The following is a 21,802-nucleotide window of genomic DNA, read 5'->3' on the forward strand; positions in this document are numbered from 1 at the left end:
ACCATAAGGATATGTACATAGTCCAACGTAGTCAACAAAGTCTTTTCTCATTTGAAAGAAAAAATGGTATATAAAGAAGCAGCAATACCGGTCACCTAGACACTGCTCCACTTCTTATTGTTCTATTTCTGCACTGAAGACATGAAGGAGCTTAATAGGTCTAATCCTTTGGGCTGCATGTGATGTCAGGTTTGCTGCTTGTATGATGCAGGGTGAGTAGCACGGAATTCAGGATGAGTAGCACTTAATGGATTTGTTTTTCCATAAGGCCAAAAATAAATAAATAAATAAATAAATAAACAATATATGTGTGATGTATGAGTGTGTGTGTGCGTGTGTGTGTGTGTATATATATATATATATATATATATATATATATATATATATATATAAAATAAAATTTGATTTGGAATGAGTCAGATGTTCTAAAGTTTGTGCATCCAAATTGTCGACATATACTTTGTTATAGTGCATAGTGAATTTAATGACAGAACACAAAGTATCAATTAAATTATGCGAGAGAAAGTTCAATTTTGGTGTATATTTGTTTCATAAACAGAAAGCAGTTTTGGATCTGTCATATTCAGAATGGTGTAAATTCTCATGGTATATAGCAGTGTGGTATATATTGTAACACATTTTATTGCTGCAGCAAATTACAAATGGCAGTAAATGATTTAAAACATCAGAATATGATATATTTATTTAATTGCTAGCTACCTAGCTAGCAGCCATCTTTATAAGAGTTTGCACATGTAGGTAGATAGCTAGATAAACAACTTTTGCTTAAATACAAACTCAGAATGTAATACAACTTTGTTGTGTCAGGGATTCACTGCATGAAAAGAGGTGAATCTGATTTAATACCCCCCACATTTATCAAGGAACTTAACAAGGAACGTGATTTGCTCTGGTGTCTTCTGGGTGAGTCCAGTTTCAGCCCATTATTACTACACTTCATTTGGAAATATAATCATACTTCACAAATATTATTTTTGCAATAATATGTTAATCTATTTACCATCTCAGGCTTCATTTTCCGTGAGTTGTCCATTATAGATTATTTGCATTTTAGTATCCTACAACATTCTCTCAACCCTGTTACCTGAACACATTCAACCCTACGAAATATTTCCATTATTCCACAAGTCCCCATTTCAACAGGAAGTTCCATCATCTGAATTCCCCTTATTTTGGGAATTATGGAATATGGGAAGAAGAAAAATAAGTGATTTTTCTTTATTTTAAATGACCTTGTGATATTGACTGATGAGGTCACTTTGAAAGTACAACCCTGTTACCCAATCTATATATTTATTTAAGTAAATTATTTATTTAACAAATGAATTTTAATTTCATCATTAGAATGTTCTTACTGTCCAGCATTTATTAGCATCAATGCTGGTTAGCCACAATGTTTGTATTTGTTAGTTCTATGCTAAAAATAGTTACTTTTAACCACTTTTGCAGCCATTGTCTGCAAGAAAGAAAGCGTATAAATTTTTTACATATCGTTGTCTGTGATGTGTTATCACATTTTTTGTATGGTGTGCATTTTTTGCAACAAGAGTTAAATGGCACCATACTTGTTAAATCACACACTGAGCTGCCTAGATAATTAGGCACCATGCTAACAATCAACTTTAGGACCATTGGCAAGTGTTGCTAGTTAACCATTTTATGTGTAGATACAAACTAAATATCCCCAAATTTATCATTGAAGATGTTCTGATGTTTCATCGAAGCACTCCAAACATGCACTGTGTACTAGGCATGTAGTTCACTGACACAAATACCTTGTACTTAGTGTGCCCAGCTCTTATCACTGGTAGAGATACCACAATACAGTGTTTTATGCTAGCTTTCTAGTGGACATATTTTGATCAACAATAGCAAACTGGTTGATCATAACCAGTAAGGATTTTATATGTTGTCCACTAGATGGTGTGAAAAATTCAAGCAGTTTGGCCTGAGGCTTGTAGGACAGTCTGGCTGCATGTCACATTAATCCACACTATATGGTAAAACTGCTCCACCATGCGACATCTGCTCACGTCAACCCAGTTCACTCAGTCAGGCCTTCTGCTTAATCACCTGCCCACCTTTCAGTCAGCACTGATGTTATAAAACAAATTACACAATGACACAAAAGAATCTTTTTAATATACTGATGCATGAGAGGCAGTGTGTTGAGAGAGAGCGAGCGAGAGAGAAACAGATGGAGGACACTTCATCCTTCATGTGACAGATAAGAGCTGTTCTGCATCAGGCTCATGTCTCCGCTTGTATAAATAGATGAGAATTTATTGGTCTGGTTGCTTTTGCATCTTTGCTTAAACTAGACTTTTGTACATGGAGCTTGTCCTTGTTGTGGCTAAAGGATGATGACCAGCATGATCAAGTGAGCTGAGGATCAGTAAAGACCTCAGACCTTTTCCATATGGCATGCACAATAAGCCAAGAAACACTGCTGTGACAATGTGAGGATGTGTACTGATGTGTTTGGCTTTGGGTCTGGTTCTGATTTTTTATTATGCACACATATTGATGTTCTACTTCGGCAACACTATTCAATGTTTTATTAACAAGAATTAATTTGGTTTGATAAAAAAAAAAAAGTACAGTCAGCAGTATTCTTCCTGTACTGGTGAGGGATAAGATGTTGGCCTCTTAACCAAGGGATTGTGGTTTGTGAGTTCAAATTCCAGGCCATCTTATAGTGAGGTTGTTAACCTTCAGCAGCTCAACTTGGACTAAATTCTGGCTCAGTTCTATAAACGTGTCTACCAAAATGAATAAATGTAAACGATCACACCTCATCGTTATTAAGTCTATTTGACTGGTTATTTGAATTGAATTGATTTGATCCAATCCCTTAATAACTCAATAATAAGTAGCCCTGCAAATATTGACAACATGAACCTAAGATGTCCTGTCAGTGGGCATGGCTGCAGTATAATAATATATATAGCCAAAAGCTTATTATACACATTTATATACTGAACCTAATGTTTGAATAGTTGGATTATGTTTTTAGGGCATCCAAGAAACTCAGTCAACTCAGTCCAATTTTATTTTTAACAGTATACAGTAGCGGCTTTACAGAAATAGATTTAGATCCCTAATTAGCAAGCCAGAGGCAACAGTAGCAAAAAAGGAAATCCTCCCTCAGACAACACGTGAGATAACCCTTGAGACGAACCAGACATAAAGGGAACACATCCTCTTCTGAGTATTGGACACTGGATAGTGCAATTATAAATCATTAATCTTGTACAACTGTATACTATAAAGACAAACCGTACTAAGTGTGTTGAAGTGAGCATATTGTGAATGAGTCCTGGGTTGAGCACAGGACAGTCTGTATGATTATAGCAGCAGTTCTTATATACATTCAGCTGAGATTAACCGCTGAAGGGTGAAACTTTTTTGGAGGTGTAATGTTTAGGGTATTCATGTGGGACCATACACAGCAACACAAGGGGAGGCGCAAGTGCAGAAGCTCCAAGCAGAAGTCAAACATCAGGATAAATTAGCCAGAGGGTGAGAAGAGCCTCAGCAGTATTTTACTGGGATGTCTGGCTGCATAATATTGAGAACCACAGCTTTATTATAGAGTAATTGTTATATTGTCTATCATACCAGTCTCTCCGGGATGTTGCGATTGCAGAAGTTAACGCACAATCAAGCAAACCCCACAATATTCCAAGATCTTGCAATTTTTCAAAATTACTGCAGATTTGGGCCAAGACACCTCATGTGATGTCATCACAATGTACATTCAGTCAAAGCCATCTTCGATTCATGTGCGTTGATCATGAGTACAGCTAAAAAGGTTCGTTTACAATACCAACAAACGTCACTGTAAAAGACCATGAAAAACTATTTGGTGCAATTGCAATTTCATCAATTGCAAATTTTGAAAAAAGCCACAGCAAAATCAAGCATTTCTGGCTGCAACATTCACAAAAAAAACCTTAAATCCTGTGGACTGGTTTACAGTCATTGTCCTTTTAACATTGTTCATCTATAGTGATGGTAGCATAGGGGTGATGTGGAAGTCAGTGTGACTTATAGCCCAAAGCTCCATGACTTTATAGCATTTTGAAACATAGTGCTTATGCACACAGAAGATCATTGTCAAATTGTCAGATTGCACCCTTTCATTTATTTGACATCACATTGCAAAAAGATCAAATTGTCCTCAAAGTTGAAAAGAAGATACATCAGAAATTGCTCGAGTTGAAGAGTTGATGGAAGTGCATTCATGTAAAACTGAAGGAGGCCTAACAGCAGGGAAAAATCACTTTGACACTTCACATGATGCAGAATTCATTTTACACAAGGTGAGTGAGAAGCGAGGGACTTGTCTAAACCGCTAGACGTTCATTTTTATGTAAGACGTCCTTGTTTTTCACAGAGAAGCAGCATGAAATTTTCCTCATGAAATCACACGTCACTGATTCTACACCACTTCAGTTAAGAGTGCTGCTATTTTTATCTCTCTGCTACATTGTTCAGCAGATTATTAAGCCTAAATCACTGTATGAATCCTTCTTTTTCCATCAGTGGCTGTTCTGTGGTTTATGGTAAGCTAGTTGTACACTATGTAAGTTGTATACTGTGCTTCCCCTAGTAGACATTTGTGAAATATTTGCAGTCATAACCTGTAGTTTTGTGTTAATATCGAATGCTAATTGCAGAAAGCAATCAAAAGGAAGAATTAAAGTGGTCTTTCAGTGACTTGATGCAAATAATTAGTTACCTTACCCACAGGGCCTTGCTAGAGCTTTTCATTCTTACATTATGTAAAACAGCAGACTGAAGGAAGGGATGGTTAATTAGCTAATTAGCATTTGAAACCATTCGGACATCTTCCTCCCCTCTCTCCGGCAGTCTACTGAAGACGGCTTATTATATAACCACAGCTTCTTGTAAGTGCTATGGCGTATGACTTTAAATTCATTAATAAAGCTCTCTCTTCTTCCTTCAAAAAACTAACAAATAAAACTTAAGTGAATTGATCAAGTTTTCAGTTGAGCTATTCTCATTCAAAATGCAAAGAAAGCAGCAAATCCAATTTGTATTAAATTAAGCTGAAATTAATTTTAGTTTAAAAAAAAAAATCATCCATCAAGATAGAGGATGTTCATTTAAGCATAGGAATGATTTACTATCTTTCAGCTTATCGTCTTAACAGGTTCGGGTATGTTCGAATTTTAATGTGTGGCTTTTCAACAGATTCAATCACATAAACTTAGAAGTGGCGAAAGCATGAACAAATTTTTATGCATCGTGTAGTAACATTATATTTCTTATCTTAGCAATATTTCTGAGATGAAAGAAGGCTATCCTAGTAATATTATGAGCATCAAATGAAAGACTGAAGTCAATAATCACACCAATTTCTTTTACTGCTGCACATAACGAAACAGAAAGACCATCCAGAGTTACTATGTGATCAGAAAGCTTACTTCTAGCTACATGTGGTCCTAGTACATGTACTTCTGTCTTATCAGAATTAATTAAGAGGAAGTTAATAAGCATCCAGTGTCTAATGTCCTTTACACAATCCTCAACTTAATAAGTTGGTGTCTGTCATCTGGCTTTACTGAAACATACAACTGTGTATCATCAGCATAACAGTGGAAGCTAATTCCATGTTTACGAATAACTTGACCCAGAGGTGGCATATATAAAGTAAAAAGCAGTGGGCCTAAATCAGAACCTTGTGGAACACCAAATTTAACCTCGGTATGCGTGGAGAAGTCGCCATTTACATCTATGAACTGATAACGATCGGTCAAATAAGACCTGAGACAGGAGAGGGCCGTACCCTTAATGCCAACAATGTTTTCTAGTCTATCAAGGAGAATAGTATGATCAATTGTATCAAAAGCTGCACTAAGGTCAAGCAGTACAAGCAAGGAGCAAGGAGCCTTCGCTAATTTACACACCTCTACAACATTACTCTTAGTAACCTCTGACTGATGAAGACGTACATCATTAGCTCCTACATGAGTAACTATCTTTGAAAACCTGTGCTTGCCTAAGACCCTAAGATTACCTGCTATGTCCGGTGCCCTGTCTCCCGGTATACACTTAAGTAAAGCTGCTGGTGTGTCCCTAAAGGTCTAGCTAATTTCACGTGCCTTAAGATAGAGTCCAGACATCTTTCAGGTTTCTCAGCAGGTGCTTCACTGAGGAGAACAAACCTGTTGGACACGTGAAGAGGTACTCCTGTGGGCCTTAGCGTTAGCTTTGGCTTTGCGATTATGCTATCGAATCATCAGCCATCCGCCCTGCAGTGAGGGCTCTAATGCCGGAGTTGGGGGATTGCTATCTCCACTTAAGGCATCCAGACTTTCCCCTACAGAAACTACACTGCTCTCACTCTCACTAACCCTCTCTATAGTCTGGATGCACACCTCTAATGCTGCAATCTTCTAATATACACTTAGCACAAATAAAGCCATTACTAATGACTGAGGAAGAATGATTCAACATCCTGCACTCAACACACTGAACAAGCTGAACATTTGAAATATTGTGTGATTAACGTACCTTAGTCGAAGATTAGTTAATATTATTTTAGACGGATCCGATGTGAATGGATTCCCTGGATTGATGATCTCATTACTGTCAAGTAATGACCACAGTGACACATGGACAGAGCCAGAAATTATGGCCAGATTGAAACACAACAAAAACTGTGGATAATTGTGAGAAAAATCTATATTCCTCCTGCTTGGGAAATGGTGAATGAATGTTTTGTTGACCTCTGGCATCGACTTGCACTTTCACAGCTCTTCTCATAAAGACACACACACACACACACACACACACAAAACTGCAGCTGACTGCAGTTAACCTTGCGGTATTACGCTGAGTGCACTGTGTGATAAAGGGACTGACTGATGGCTTACCCTGTACTGGCCTTGCAATCATGTCTGAATGGGACCATAAAAAAGGAGCTCTTGATTGAAGGGTGATGTAACAGAGTATATAACTATTGCATTTATAGTTTCCCACCACGGATTTTTCTGTTTCATTTGTCATTGCTACTGTCCTTTTATTACTTCATGACTTATATGGATCCTGTCTGCTAAAAAAACAAAACAAACAAACAAACAAAAAAAAATATATACATGTATAAACAGTGCCCTGCGATGGATTTGCACCCTGTCCAAGGTGTACCCCACCTTGTGCCCAATGCTCCCTGGGATAGGCTCCAGGTTCCCCATGACCCTGAAAAGGAGTAAGCGGTAGAAGATGGATGGATGGATGGATAAAATTGATCTATCTATCTATCTATCTTTTGTCTGTCTGTAACAGTGGAATAGCAAACATTGTATTAAGGTGAAAGTATCGATATTCATCATATGTTAATTTGTCTAGCCACATATTTGTCTTTTAAGCTGAAGGGTAATGTTTGTAAGTATTTTTTATATAAGTTTCTTTGTAAGTTTAGATAAGGATACAGTAAATATGTAGCTAGTGAAACTTTTAACTCAGATAGTGTAATAGCAAAAAATGTTATTATTTGGATTGAAACTACTTTTATTCATCATCATGTTTAATTCATCTAGCGATACATTTATCTTTTAAGCTGCAGAGTGTGTATTCTTCAAGATAGTTATGTCCTGCAGAGTATTGTTATACACACAGAATTTCCCCCTTCTGTCTGTGACTGTTTTAGTTGGATATATGGCTCAGACATGCTATTAACTGGATTCTTTACCTGTACGATTATTGTTGAGAGATTAGTTAGTGATTCACAGGCTGCAAAGCCACATGAGCCCTCTCAAGCCTGCAGCCTATTCCACGGCTCATTACTGCTTCTTACTGCGTAGTGGAGTATTGGATAATTTCATTTTGCTGCAGAGCAACAGGATTGCATTGCTGCTTCGTATGCTGTTATATTATACTCTCACTTTCATTACATTTCGTTACGTTTGTACCTTTTCTTTGATTCAATATGAAACCTGATTCACACCTAAAAATCAGTAATACTCATGACATGTAATTGAATGAGAAGAGTTGTGTTTGCTCACCTCTTTATCAGAGTGGCATTGTGAACAAATTGTTCCTGTATGTGAGCAACAACCTATTCATTCTAAAACCTAAAAAACAACTCAATAGGAATGAATACTTTCAGTGATAATGTTGAAGCGTAATTGCATTTAAACAAAGTTTCAGCAATTCATTTGTATATGCCATTAGGTTGGGGGTGCACGGTGCACGTTCGCCTCACACCTCCAGGGTTGGGGGTTCGATTCCCACGTGGTCCTGTGTGTGCTGAGTTTGCATGTTCTCCCCGTGCTGCGGGGGTTTCCTCCGGGTACTCCGGTTTCCTCCCCCAGTCCAAAGACCAGGTAGGCTGACTGGCATGTCCAAAGTGTCCGTAGTGTATGAATGGGTGTGTGAATGTGTATGTGTTTGTGCCCTGCGATGGATTGGCACCCTGTCCAGGGTGTACCCCGCCTTGTGCCCGATACTCCCTTTGATAGGCTCCAGGTTCCCCCGTGACCCTGAAGGAAGGATAAGCGGTATAGAAGATGGATGGATGGATGGATGCCGTTAGGTTATACTGTTTGATCATATAATACTGTTTAGGTCAAATGATTGCTCAGACATGACCGAAAATGTGACACATGATAACCATTAGTGGAGCGTGGAGTCAGTGGTAACAATTGTCACATTTGTTTTTTGAATCTTATCATTTTGACACATGATGGGTACATTTGACTGTTAACTATTCAAAATAAATAAATACAGTTTTCATATTAATATCAGAAGATAGAAACTATATGGCCAAAAGTTAGTGGACACCTAGCTATCACACCCATGTGTGCTTTTTTAACATCCCATTCCAGATTTAGCCAACATTTGCTGTTATAATAATCTCCACTCTTCTGGGAAGGCTTTGCAGTAGATTTTGGAGTGTGGCTTTGGGGATTTGTGCTCATTCAGTCACAGGAACATTAATAAGGCCAGGCACTGATGTCTGGTCAGGAGGCCTGGGGCTCAGTCAGTGTTTCAGTTCATCCCAAAGGTATTTAGTGGGGTTGAGGTCAGGTCTCTGTGCAGGCCACTCAGGTTCTTCCATAGCGTTCTGGGAAAACCATGTCTTTAGAAACCTTGCTTTGTGCACAGGGTCATTGTCATACTGGAACAGGTTTGGGCCACAGTGATGGGAAATTGTAATGTTACAGCATACTGTGTGCTTCCAACTTTGTGACAAAAGCTTGGGGAAGAACCACATATTAGTGTGATGGTCAGGTGTACACAAACTTCTAGCCATATAGTGTTAAATTCAAGTTAAGGACCAAAATGTTACAACTAATGGAGGTCGCACACATATGCCATTCAAATAAATAACAGCTATTATATTTGTATCTTTGAGCTTCATCCTTGTGCCACCAATTTTTGTACAAATCACTAAATTGCATGACTTTTATTCAGTGATCTACCATTTTCAAGAGTCTTAAGAGGTTCGTAGCTTGCTTTATATTTTACTGCAGAATGACGGGTTTCCGTCTTTTAGATGGAAGATGGATAAATGAAAAAATGAATGAGATTCTATTGGATTCCTGTAATCTGGAGTCCATTCGGAATAACAAAAGGCTCAGCTTGAAAAAGCAATTTCACTCTTAATACATCTGAATGATTCTGTGCTATATTACTCCCTGATCAAATTTTCATTCAATTTAAACTTGAACCTAGGTGACTCTGACCCTTTTTGAGCAAAGAGAGTACATTGCTCAAAATGCAGAGGACGTTGGATTGCCAGGCCATTATTCAAAGTGTACAGTAATAGACTGCAGAACTCTCCTCCATTTCCTATGCCTCTCATGCCATTGGCAATATGTCTGCACTTGGCATCTCTGCTACATGCTGTTTTGCATAGCTCCTTGTGGGTGTTTGGCTCAGCACTTTTACATCCCCAACAGCCATCTTAGGAGCTCAAAAAAAAAAAAAAAGCAGCCAGTCTTGAATAGCAGAATGCAAAAGCCGGACCAAAGGCATGCTCAAAATGAATTACAAATTGATAATGTTTTCAGTAAAAAAAAAAAAAAAAGCTGATTTTTTTAACTAAAAAAAAAAAAAAAAAGAAGAATTTTCTGCTTGAATGAGCCATGATCCAATTATAGCCACACAGAGCCCCAGAGAGTGTGTGATTCAAGCAAAGCCACACACAGTGTGTGAAGAAGAGCCAGTAATGTTCACACGGCTGCAGTGTGTAAAGATGTAGGCTAGGGGAACAAGGACACGTCACACCACGCCAGGATCACAGAGGTAAGAACACAGTGCTTTGGGCCTAAATCAATACATGCTGAGAACTGTTTTCATTTTTAAAATAATTAGAGATGCCATGCTCAGATTACAGATGTCATGTATGTGTGTGTGTTTGTGAGACACACAGAGATTGTGTGTGTAGGGGGGTTGCATTTGCGATTGAGCTCTAATAGCAAACATCTGAGGAGCAGCGTGTATCAAGCTGGGTTGCTGTAGGTGCAGAGGCCACCCTGTAGTGGAGGACTGCTGTGTGTGCTAATGTTAATACTGTCACACTCCATGCCTAAAGAGGGAGCTCAGTCTCCTGGGAAATCCAAGTGTGTGCGTGTGTGTCTCTCTCTTGCTCTCTGTCTCTATCTTCCTCTGTAGGGAGAGATTGTCAGACTGATTGACACGGCAGATCAAGGAATAGACTCTCGGCCATGATGGGGTGGCCGCAAAGGGCCTGTTTATCCTGTCTAGGGAGCTTTTACTTTCTGCCTCACTCATTACATACAGGAATAGCCTAGCAATAAATTTAACAAGATACTTGTTGCTCTTAAAGTGTGCTTTTGTGTGTGTGTGTGTTTTTAATCAGGCAAACACTGATGCAGTATCATTATAGCTGAAATTTATTTGGTACAGGTAGACAAAACTGGTATTTTTGATATTCAGATAACAGGTAAAAGACTAGACACTAGGGCTCTGTGTTGGAAAAATAAATATATAGTGTGATATTTTTGAGTAAAGAGGGCATTTTTCATATTGCTTCTGTTCATGGTTATGCTGTAGGCTGATAAATTTGCTTTTACATATTTTGTGAGAGTGAGACAAGTTATTGCATTTCATATTACTGCCTTATATTGAATGCATTAATTTAATATGAGCTCGGACGGTCAAAGTTCAATCGGACAATACTGCGACACAGCACCGGAATGTTTTGACCTCAGAAAGTTCAACATCATATACTGTTATACTTGTAAGCAATATTGTGGTGTAAATTATTACCTTATTACCTCAAAAAGTACCTTATAATTCCAAAGTTGGAATGGCATGGGGGTGTAGCGACATAGCCATCTCACAGCTCCAGGGTCCCCAGTTGGATTCTGAGCTTGGATTACTGTTTGTGCAGAATTTCATGTTCTTCACATGTCTGTGTGGGTTTCCTCTGGGTTCTCTGGTTTCTTCACACTGACCAGTGATTGGTGGATTGGTAACTCGAAATGGTTTTCCTGGGAGAGGCTCCAGATCCACCACAACCCAGACCAGGATAAAGTGCTTAGGTTTATAATTCCTGGTTATACAGTTGAGTGCAAAATGTTTTTGAAGGTTTTTTTTTTTTTATCTTCAAATAAAAACAATTTTTAAAATGACACTTTGTTTTTTACTATTAACATCTATATTGTTATTTAACAAAGCATGTTAACACTAAATGTCTTTCATTTGGTCCTAAGGGTGTGCAAACCTTTACACATTACTGTATGTTAGCGTAGGATGAACAGAGTAGTTACAGCACATTTAAATTACATATTGCACACAGTATGTATCTTTGAGCTATCTTTAGCTTGAGTAAAAGCTGTAAAGATCAGTCAGCGTGTATGTGGCCAGTTTTAAAAGCTACCTGCAGAGGAAGAGAAGAGTGCCAGCACTCATCCATCTGGCTACAGAATGCAGAATCCCTAATGTCCGACACAAAGAAGGCGAAGCAATTAGTCTCTCAGCTTAAAATCACTGAGGCAGCAGAGTAAAATATGCACAGTGATGCAGATAAACCTCAGTATAGTGAAACTGATGATATAAAAAGGGATTCCCAGTCTGTTTTTATTAGTAGAAGAAGCATTTATTTGCCACATATACAGTACTGTCCAAAAGATTTAGGCACCTATTTTTTTTAGTACAAACGTTGTTATAGATTTTTATATTATGGAGTCAATACAAAAAATATTTTAGATTCACAAACATTAGTTTTCTAGCACAAAATTAAATGTTACAGAAAAATGTTTGTATGCCAGTAAAGAAAACAGCATATAATGTAAGAGACACTTTTCAGACAAAAAAAACACAATGATGGCTGCTGGGTTTCACTGCAAAAATAAGAAGCAAGTATGACAGTCAAAGTCTCCAGAAGAACTGTGGCTGATTCTGCAACATGCTCAATAAAACTTACAGCTCATATCCTTATGAAACTGCACTAATTGTACATGGTTGGATGATCCAAAACATACATCAAAATCAACACAAAAATGGTTTACTGAACACAAAATCAAGGTCCCGCCATGGCCATCCCAGTCCCCTGACTTGAAACCCATAGAAGACCTGTGGGGTGAACTGAAGAGGAGAGTCCACCAGCATGGACCGCGAAATTTGAAGGATCTGGAGAGATTCTGTATGGAGGAATGGTCTCAGATCCCTTGCTGTGTATTGTCCAACTTCATCAGGCATTATAGGAGAAGACTCAGAGCTGTTATCTTAGCAAAAGGGAGGTAGCACAAAGTATTGACTATAAGGATGCCAATAATTGTTGCACACCTATATTCAACAAAGATTTTTTTTTTGATAAACCTGTGTTTTGTTTGATATCCATGCGAGCAGAGTATTTTTGTGAATTGTTTTTTCTAAACAAAGATCAAAAGTTTAAAAAATAAAGACAATTTTTCACAGCCTTCTTTGCTATTTACCAAATGTGCCAATATTAGTGGAGGGCACTGTATTTTGACAGCTTTAACTGGTCAGTGTTCGCAACTGACCACCCATGGTATAATTGGGATAATCCACAGCTAGGTGGGCATTGCAAATGTCAGTAAAAATGTATTTGTGCAATATATATATATATATATATATATATATATATATATATATATATAGTGTTTTCTTGCATATACTGCCCACTTCAAATCCCCCACAATATTTCAATAGGATTCAAATCCGGGCTTCGACTAGGCCATTCCATTTCTTCTTTTTGAACCATTATTTGGTGGATTTGCTAGTGTGCTTTGGATAATTATTCTGTCCATTTTCCATTTACGGTTCAATTTCAACTTTCGGACAGATGGCCTCACATTATCTTCAAGCACTCTTTGCTATGAAGCACAATAGATACTTGTATCAGTGAATGCAAGCTGTCCAGTCCCTGAGGCAGCAAAGCAACACCAAACCATAACATTTCCACCACTATGCTTCACAGTTGGTATGAGGTGCTTCTCCTGAAAAGCTGTCTTTGGTCTGCATGGAACGTGTCTGCTGTTACTGTGGCCAAACACCTGTCTTTGATTCATCTGTCCAGACCACATTATTCCAAAAGGCCTGATCTTTGCCTATATGCTCATTGGCAAAATTTATTCTTGCTCTAATGTTCTTTTTAGATAGCAAAGGCTTTTTCCTGGTATACCTCCCATGTCAAATTTGTACAGTCTCTTTCTGATTGTAGAAGCATGCACTTTGACATGATGTATTGCAAATGATTTGGAGATCTTTTTAAATCCCTTGCCAGACTCATAGGCATCCACAACCTTTTTTTCTGAAGGCCTTACAGAACTCTAGATGTGAGAGGTTTAAATAAGACAGGTTCCACCTGCACTCCCTAACCACTCTTCCATGCAATATTCTTTCAGTTGCAAACCCTTTAGATCTTGGCATGACCACACACCTTAATAGTAAAGGGAACACCAGACACTAGGTATGAGAGGGATATAAATAAGACAAGTTCTGATCACTGGCACCAATCTTCAACACCTGATTCTAATTTTATGGATTTGAAGGTGTGATAAATGTAGGGGTATACTTACTTTTTCCATGTGACTGATCTCTTATTTTGGTCATTTAAATTGTGAAAATTACTACAAAATGTAAATTTTATGTGTCATATGATAGCGTGTATCACATTTATTAATAGGCACTGTTTCAAAGAGGATCAAATGTTTGCTTGTCTAAATATGTCAAAAAACCCAACAATTTCCATGGGGTGTACTTATTTTTTCACATGACTGTATGTCAACAAAAGCCAACAATTTCCATGTGGCTACATTTGTTTTGCCTTGAGCCAAGAGGAGAAAGAAGCCCAAACAATCATCTCTGATGCATCATCAAAGGGTTTGATGAAAGTCATTCACTGAGTTATTGCACATAATGCATCAAAATCACAGTTATGAGAGCTATCAGGGAAAAACCTCACTGCCATCAGTATTATGCTATTACTCTAATGGCTTGAGTTGGAACAAGAACTCTGTCACTGAATATACTGTAGAATATCCATTTGACAGTTACTCAGCTTATTCACTCAAGTTCATAAATGGTCTCAACTGGACACCTTGTGGACCTTCTAATTTAATGTAACCGATTAAGCTAAAGATCTGTCTTTCAAAATGAGGGAACTATTGATTATAATTTAGTTTTCGGGATTGTTACATTCCAGTTGTCCATTGTGAGTATCTGCTACAAAGCTAGGGCACAGTGCTGCTGCGAGTCAGTCCGGAGTCCTTTAACACCTGTTTCTAGTTCTGGGAAGATTTTCTTTTAATAACGATGGAGACTGTTCATTTAAGAACAATGAAAATCCCCTTTTCATCAAAAATGCAACATTTCTTTATAACTACCTCACAATTATATTATTTTTCATGAATGTGTAAACCCACTTAACATTTCACACTTGAACCATGAGTTTTTTCATGAGTTGTTCAATAGAAAGTTGCATCAGCTAAATTTCTTGAAGATTATAAGAAGAAGTAAAGTAAGTTCTCTCTGTGTTTTTTCTTTCTTTCTTATTTTCATTGAGATTTTGACATTGTCTGATAAGGTCACTTTGATAGTAGTTTCCCAAATTATAGATTGTAAGTAAATTAAAGTAAATTAAATTAGAGCAAAATGCAGCTCTTGTCAACAAAGCAACCTTGTGAAAAATGAAATATTGTTGATTGGTTAACAGATTTTTTTTTTTTTTGAACAGTTAAATGTTTCAATGTTGAAATAAGTTTAATCTTGGGAGTTAGAAATATTAAATGTCACAGAGACCCATTTCATAGAATAACCCATTTCCATGCATCTTCAGAGTTAGAAGAATGACCTGTACTGTAATCATCTAGATTACACTGTGGATGGAGAAAGCACAGAGTCAGTGTTTTCACAGGATGAAATTGTTGAGTAGTAAGAATATGGAGTTATAGACAGGAAATTGACTCTGTAGTGGAGGCTATTAAATCACAGAATCTTGGGCTCCACTACTTTTTTGTCACAGCACTCATGTCCGTGCCCTCTAGTCTCACACGGCTGAGTAGACAAGAGTCCTTGGCTTTATTTCAGTCAGGCTTTGTGGACTAGAACGGTGCTATTCATGTCACATCTGCATCATCTCTAGAGCTCCTTGGAACACTCTGCGGCTGTGCAATTGATGAACCTCCAACGACGTCTTGCCTGTTTAATCAAATCAGAGTCAATGGTTTGTGTAGTGTGCAGGTTTAAAACCCAGTCGACTGTGAGTGCCGTTCTGCACAAACCAATGAGCAAGTAAATCAGCACCTGTCTAATGATTCTTTGACTTCCATTATGTATTTATTCACTGTACACGCCACTTCCCAGAGAACGTCACTGTGGAAAAACTCGCCATGTCACTTGCACTGTTTCAGTCTAACCTGATGTTGTGAGAGCAAACATTTATCAGCCATTTCCTGTGTAAATGGATGGGCAAACACAAGAGCCCATGAGAGGCAGTAATTGCGTCGTGGTATCATGTTACATAAAGCGTTCAAGCGGTGCCGTGATGTCAGGGAGCGCTTCATCACCGATCCCTTTGTTCCTATTCACTTCTCATTTTTTCCACAAGGTCCTAGTGGGGAATGTGCTTCTTCCAGTCTGGTCACTCAGGATTAAACATGCATGTTTGCCTGTGGGAGCTCTTGAAGCCCAGTACTTCATGCCAGTTTACCTGGCTTGTGAAGGCTTCAGCATCATCAGAAAGCCCTCAGTAATTGCACTAAGTTAGCAAATGCACTGCACTGAATCAAGGCCACAGTATAATGTACTGGAGATACTCAAGTGGCTGAGTGATGGCCTCTATTCAAGTGAGCCACGGTTTCCAGTGACTGAGGGATGGTCATTTTATTCACTGCCACAATCAACAGCCTTGAGCTCTCATGCTTTCAAAGGCTTTGCCTTCTCAATATATGTCAGGTATTATACATTATACATCAGGTCAGGCACTGATGTTGGGTGTTCACTGGGGTTGAGGTCAGGACTCTCGATTTCTTCATCGACCTTGGCAAGCCATGTCTTTATGCACCTTTCTTTGTCCAAATTGTCATGATGGAACAGGTTTGGTCCCCTTAGTTCCAGTGAAGGTAAATCTTAATGGTACAGCATACAATTGTGTGCTTTCAACTTAGTGGCAACAGTTTGGGGAAGACCTTCATATGGGTGTGATGGTCAGGTGTCCACATACATTTGGCCATATACTGTACTTTGACACCTCTACTTTAAGAATCTGTAAATAGATTTAACCAAAACGACATGAAAATATTATGTTTATGTGTGCTGTACCGGAATGGACATAAGCCTAATCAGTTCAGTTTGGAATCAGATATCAAAATGTTTCCTGTGTTGTCCCATCATCATCATCATCAGAGAACTTATACACTCTGTACAAAACTCTGGACAAAGATTTAAAAAGTTCTAGTAAAAAATCTAGTCTAAAATTTAGCCAACATACTGTAATAGAACTGAGTTAATTAACCAGTGAATATTTCATCACCAGTGTTGGCAAGGACAGTAAACAGTTAAAATTCTGCAAGTGACATTTATATCAGGTGATAAGACTATGACCGAGGTGGATGATGATGATGATGATGATGATGATGATGATTTCATGATGAACTCACTTCTGACATAAAATACTATAAAACTTTAGTTCTGGTTGAGATATATGTTAAAAAAACCCCAAAAAGAAACATATTTCAGTTCAGTAAATATTTGTAGTTTTCAGAACTGTACAGTGTATATACCTGCACGTAGTAGAAAATATCACAATTTGACCATGTGAAGAGTTTTCCTATCACTACTTCTATGTAATAGTTATTTTGTTTCCTTTGACTGTAAAACTTTTTAATCTTTTTTTGTTCACTTAAAAGGCATTTGATGAGTACCAGCACATGACTAAACATTGGTGTGTGAGAGCTTGCATCTGAAAAGAGCTCTCGTCAAGACAGCTTTTTTCAAATACTTCACTTCATTATACCCTGAATTTAGCACAACAATTTTTAAAATAAATAAATAAAAACCATGGTTGCACCTCTTTAAACACCTTGCAGCCTTGATTAGAGATGATAATTGCATTTTTTTCGCACCATTGCCAGGAATTACTTTTACTAGGTGCAGGTTTAACGATCAGATAAAGTACAAGCTACTTTTTGTTGATGAAGTGCACAAATACAGCTCTCGCTTCCTTTTGAAACATCTGTTGAAAACATTTATACAGGTAGAAAGAAATCCACACGGATAATGAGAGGTTAATGAAACATAAAGATTATTTTATTGAGCAATTTCTGATGTGAAATAATTTCACAAGTCAGAGGCCTTTATACAATCTGAACAGTCATTAGTCCTGTTTATCGCACTGTAAGTAAACTGTAAGTTGGAATGTAATATTTTTAAAAATTCACATTTTGTAATGCTATGGGTGTTTTGGGCTCGAATAGGGTGCTTCCATTCTGTTACAAATGGGAGGATGAATGTTTTGCATTCTCAGCGACTTATAACTGACTATGAGTTTAAGAAATAATGTTATCAAAGAACCCTTTTTGGCTTGGCATTTATATGTATTTGAACCATAAATTTCTAAATACCCAGGAACAGTTGGTTTTCAAAGAGAGGTACAGGGAGCCCCAGAGGAAGGAAGTATCCAGGCACATGGCAGTGTTGGAGATTATCATCTATCCAGGTTGATTATTATTTAGCTGCCATAGGCTTTATTCTGAGTGATTCTTAAGTTCAAAAGTTAAAATGTTTATACAGGGAAAGTTCCTTGTATTCAGAGACCTGTTACTCATTGGCTTAAGCTGTTTTTCTGGGTTCGCCATTGAGAATTTGCAAATCACCTGTGTCTGATTCACAACTCTGAGGTTAGCGACTGAGATTTAATAACATTAATACTTAATAACATCTACACTACTGCCTTTCAGGGAAAATCAGGGACAGAAAACGCAAACTGAAGAAGGCAATAGCTTTTTTTTTCTTTGCTGTCAAATCTAATACATTGTAAAATAAAGGCAAGAGACAATTTAAAAATGAAAAATAAAAAGAATATATACATATACAGTGTAATATGATTATATATGAATAAGATGCCAAGCATTGAAATAAATATCTAAATGGATTCTAGTATTATTCCAGTATATTGCTGCACTATTGCTGCCCTATTTTTCTTAAAATAAAATAAAATAAAATAAAATCTGTGCTTTGATCACAAGGGGGTCCTTATAAATTATTTTATTCAGAAGGTGTCCCTGGATGCGAAAAGATTTGCTTTTTCCACCACTGCTTTCAATAATGCTATAATAGTAATAACTGAATAAGAAGCAGCTATATACAGTGTAATATCAACAATTGATATCAATGGATTATGAAACTGTATATTCAGTGAACTTTGTCTTTTTACTTTAGACACAGTATAACCTACAGTATTTACTTGTAATATAGACCTACATAATAAAAACGGACCTATGAAGGTGTTCTATGAATATTTGTATAACATTTTGCCTGTCTTGCTACCACACAGAGGTCTCTGGTGCTTATATTAGCAAAACATTGTGCTGCACAAGTCTCGGAGCTGCGATGAATTAATCAAGTTCTTAAATTAGAACTCTCAACCCGTTAAGATCATTTTTAACCTTTGCAGTGGTTCAGTGCCCCTCATTTAAATGGAAAAACTCAAATCAGCAGAATGGTTCGTTTATTCATTTATTTATCAGACATTGCAGCCCCGAGATGCTGTCATATTAGTTCTGAACCTGCAAATGCACCTCGGCTCAACTTTTCCAAATAATTGATATATAATTCAATATATAGGTCTTTTCTATGATATATGCACATGCTAGGAGATTTAAAAACATTCATCCAAGCAAATGGATTATAAATATGATTAATCTATGGTCTGATCAAGGTCTATCACATTTGATGTATGAAGAGGTGTGTATGGCACAGGGATGCTAAATTGGCCTGGGATTAGAGGAGCTGCTTTGTGGGACCACATATCGATCTGACACTTGCAGTGGCTGGTTCAGCTTGCAGTTCCATGCACTTGTGGCCCTCAGCTCTGGGCTTATCGATATACACATCTAGTGGTTATATAGCTTTTAGATTTTACTCAGATTACAAGATACTACTATCAGATAACTGGTGAGTAGAAAAGTGGTTATTATTTGTCGGTTAATAACAAAACTGTTTTTTGTTGTTTTTTAGTTGATTAGTGCGCCCTGTTTCCAGTGGCCATGAATGACCTGCATGGGCACATATCATTTATATATTATATGTACAGTACTGTGCAAAAATCTTCAGCACCCTGTTTGCTTTCTTTAGTACAAACTTTGTTATAGATATTTATGTTATGACTTCTATATTATTGAGTCAGTACAAAAACATTTTAGATTTCCAAACATTAGTTTTCCAGCACAAAATGACATGTTACAGAAAAGTGTTTGTGTGTCAGTAAAGAAAGCAGCATATTACGTAAGAGACCACTTTTCAGACAAAAGAAACATAATGAAGGCTGCTGGGTTTCACTGTAAAAACCTCCAGTCTCCAGAAGAACTGTGGCTGGTTCTGCAAGATGCTCAGTAAAACATTCCAGCTCATTTCCTTATAAAACTGAACAAATTGTACCTGAGGCTACTAATTTTCTTTTATAAAGCACAGGGTCAGCACACCAAATATTGACTTTGTCTCATTTATTGCTGTTTACTGCTCTGTATAGTATTGTTTCTTTTTAAATGTTGAAACATTTTATTTCATTATTTTTTGAAGACATCTTTGCTCTACAACATTTCTTTACATGACTTTTGCACAGTACGGTGTATATATAAAGTAATATAAACCTGTACATCTGTACATGTACATAAATGTACATAAAACAACATATATGATTTATGTATAACAAAGATAGTTGAGAAGTGCATATTAAGTTGCACTATACGGCCAAAGGTATGTGGACACCAGACCATCACACCCATAAGTGGATGTTCTCCAAACTGAAAGAAGATGGAAGCACAAAATTGTCTATAATGTCTTTGTATGCTGTAGCATTTGCCTTCACTGGAACTTAGCGTCCCAAACATATTTCAACCCCTTTAAACACCTTTGTAATGACCTGACATCAGTGCCCAACCTTACTGGTGCTCTTGTGGCTGAATGAGCACATCCCCGTTCCAAAATCTAATGGAAAGCTTTCCCAGAATATAAAATGAGACCAACTCTATATTAATGACCATGATTTTGGAATGGGATGTTCAGCAAGCATATATGTATATGATGGTCAGGTGTTCACATACTTTTGGCCATACAGTGTAGTCATAGTGAAATGATAAATATGAGTATTTCTGAATATGGTATAAATATGGACTTTTACAGTGTCATTTCCCTAAAAGTGTATCTATTCTATTTATAAATTATGGATTTGACTGTTGGCAATGGTAAACCCAAACCACTGTGTATACATTCTTAAACTTCAACAGTTCTGGTCAATATTGTCTAATATTCTTATCTATACCTGTGTTCCTGATCTCACTGATCTATGGGCTGCTTTGGGTATATTTGTACTGAAATAATTGGCACATATCTTTGAATGTCTCTGTTTGTTAGAAAGCTGGGGCAGAGTGCATTGTCAGCAATCATACAACACCTCTGGAACAGCAGCATCTTGAGCATGCCAGGGGTTAAATACACAGCTATCTGAACAGTATCCATGAACCTTAATCATAGAATCACCACTGCACTTAGCGTTTTGTTAACAAAGCAAATACCTTAATGAGGCACTTTCAAGTAAATAAACTCAAGGATGTGAATATGGATGCAAACAGTTGCGTTTGCTCATAACTCCTGACTACAGCTATTTAATATTCATGTTGTAATGTCTTTAAGAGAAAACCCCCAAATAAGAACTCAGTTTTGCACATAAACTGTAAAATAGAAAACTGTAAAATTGTCATCCAGAAACCAAGGAGGAGGCAAACATTTGCTCTCAGCTGTATGTTTATGCATCTCAGATAACAAGAGGTCAGTCTTTGTCAAATAAAGGACAGAACCCCCAAATTTACCATACACTCCACCTTTATACCAAAACCAACACACATAAAACTACAATTTATGGGCTGACATTCGGATGCTATGTGTAAATATTGGCACAGCCAATATTTCAGAATGCATTTAGCAATACATTTTAAAGCCAGATTTCAACACAAATGCACCAAAGCATTTGTTAAAAAAACAAAAAAAACCAAAACTTGTGGCTAATGTTTCTTACAGAGACCAAACTTTGACAGTTAAA

This window comes from Ictalurus furcatus, chromosome 16, assembly GCF_023375685.1.
Source record: "Ictalurus furcatus strain D&B chromosome 16, Billie_1.0, whole genome shotgun sequence".
Lineage (NCBI taxonomy): Eukaryota > Metazoa > Chordata > Actinopteri > Siluriformes > Ictaluridae > Ictalurus > Ictalurus furcatus.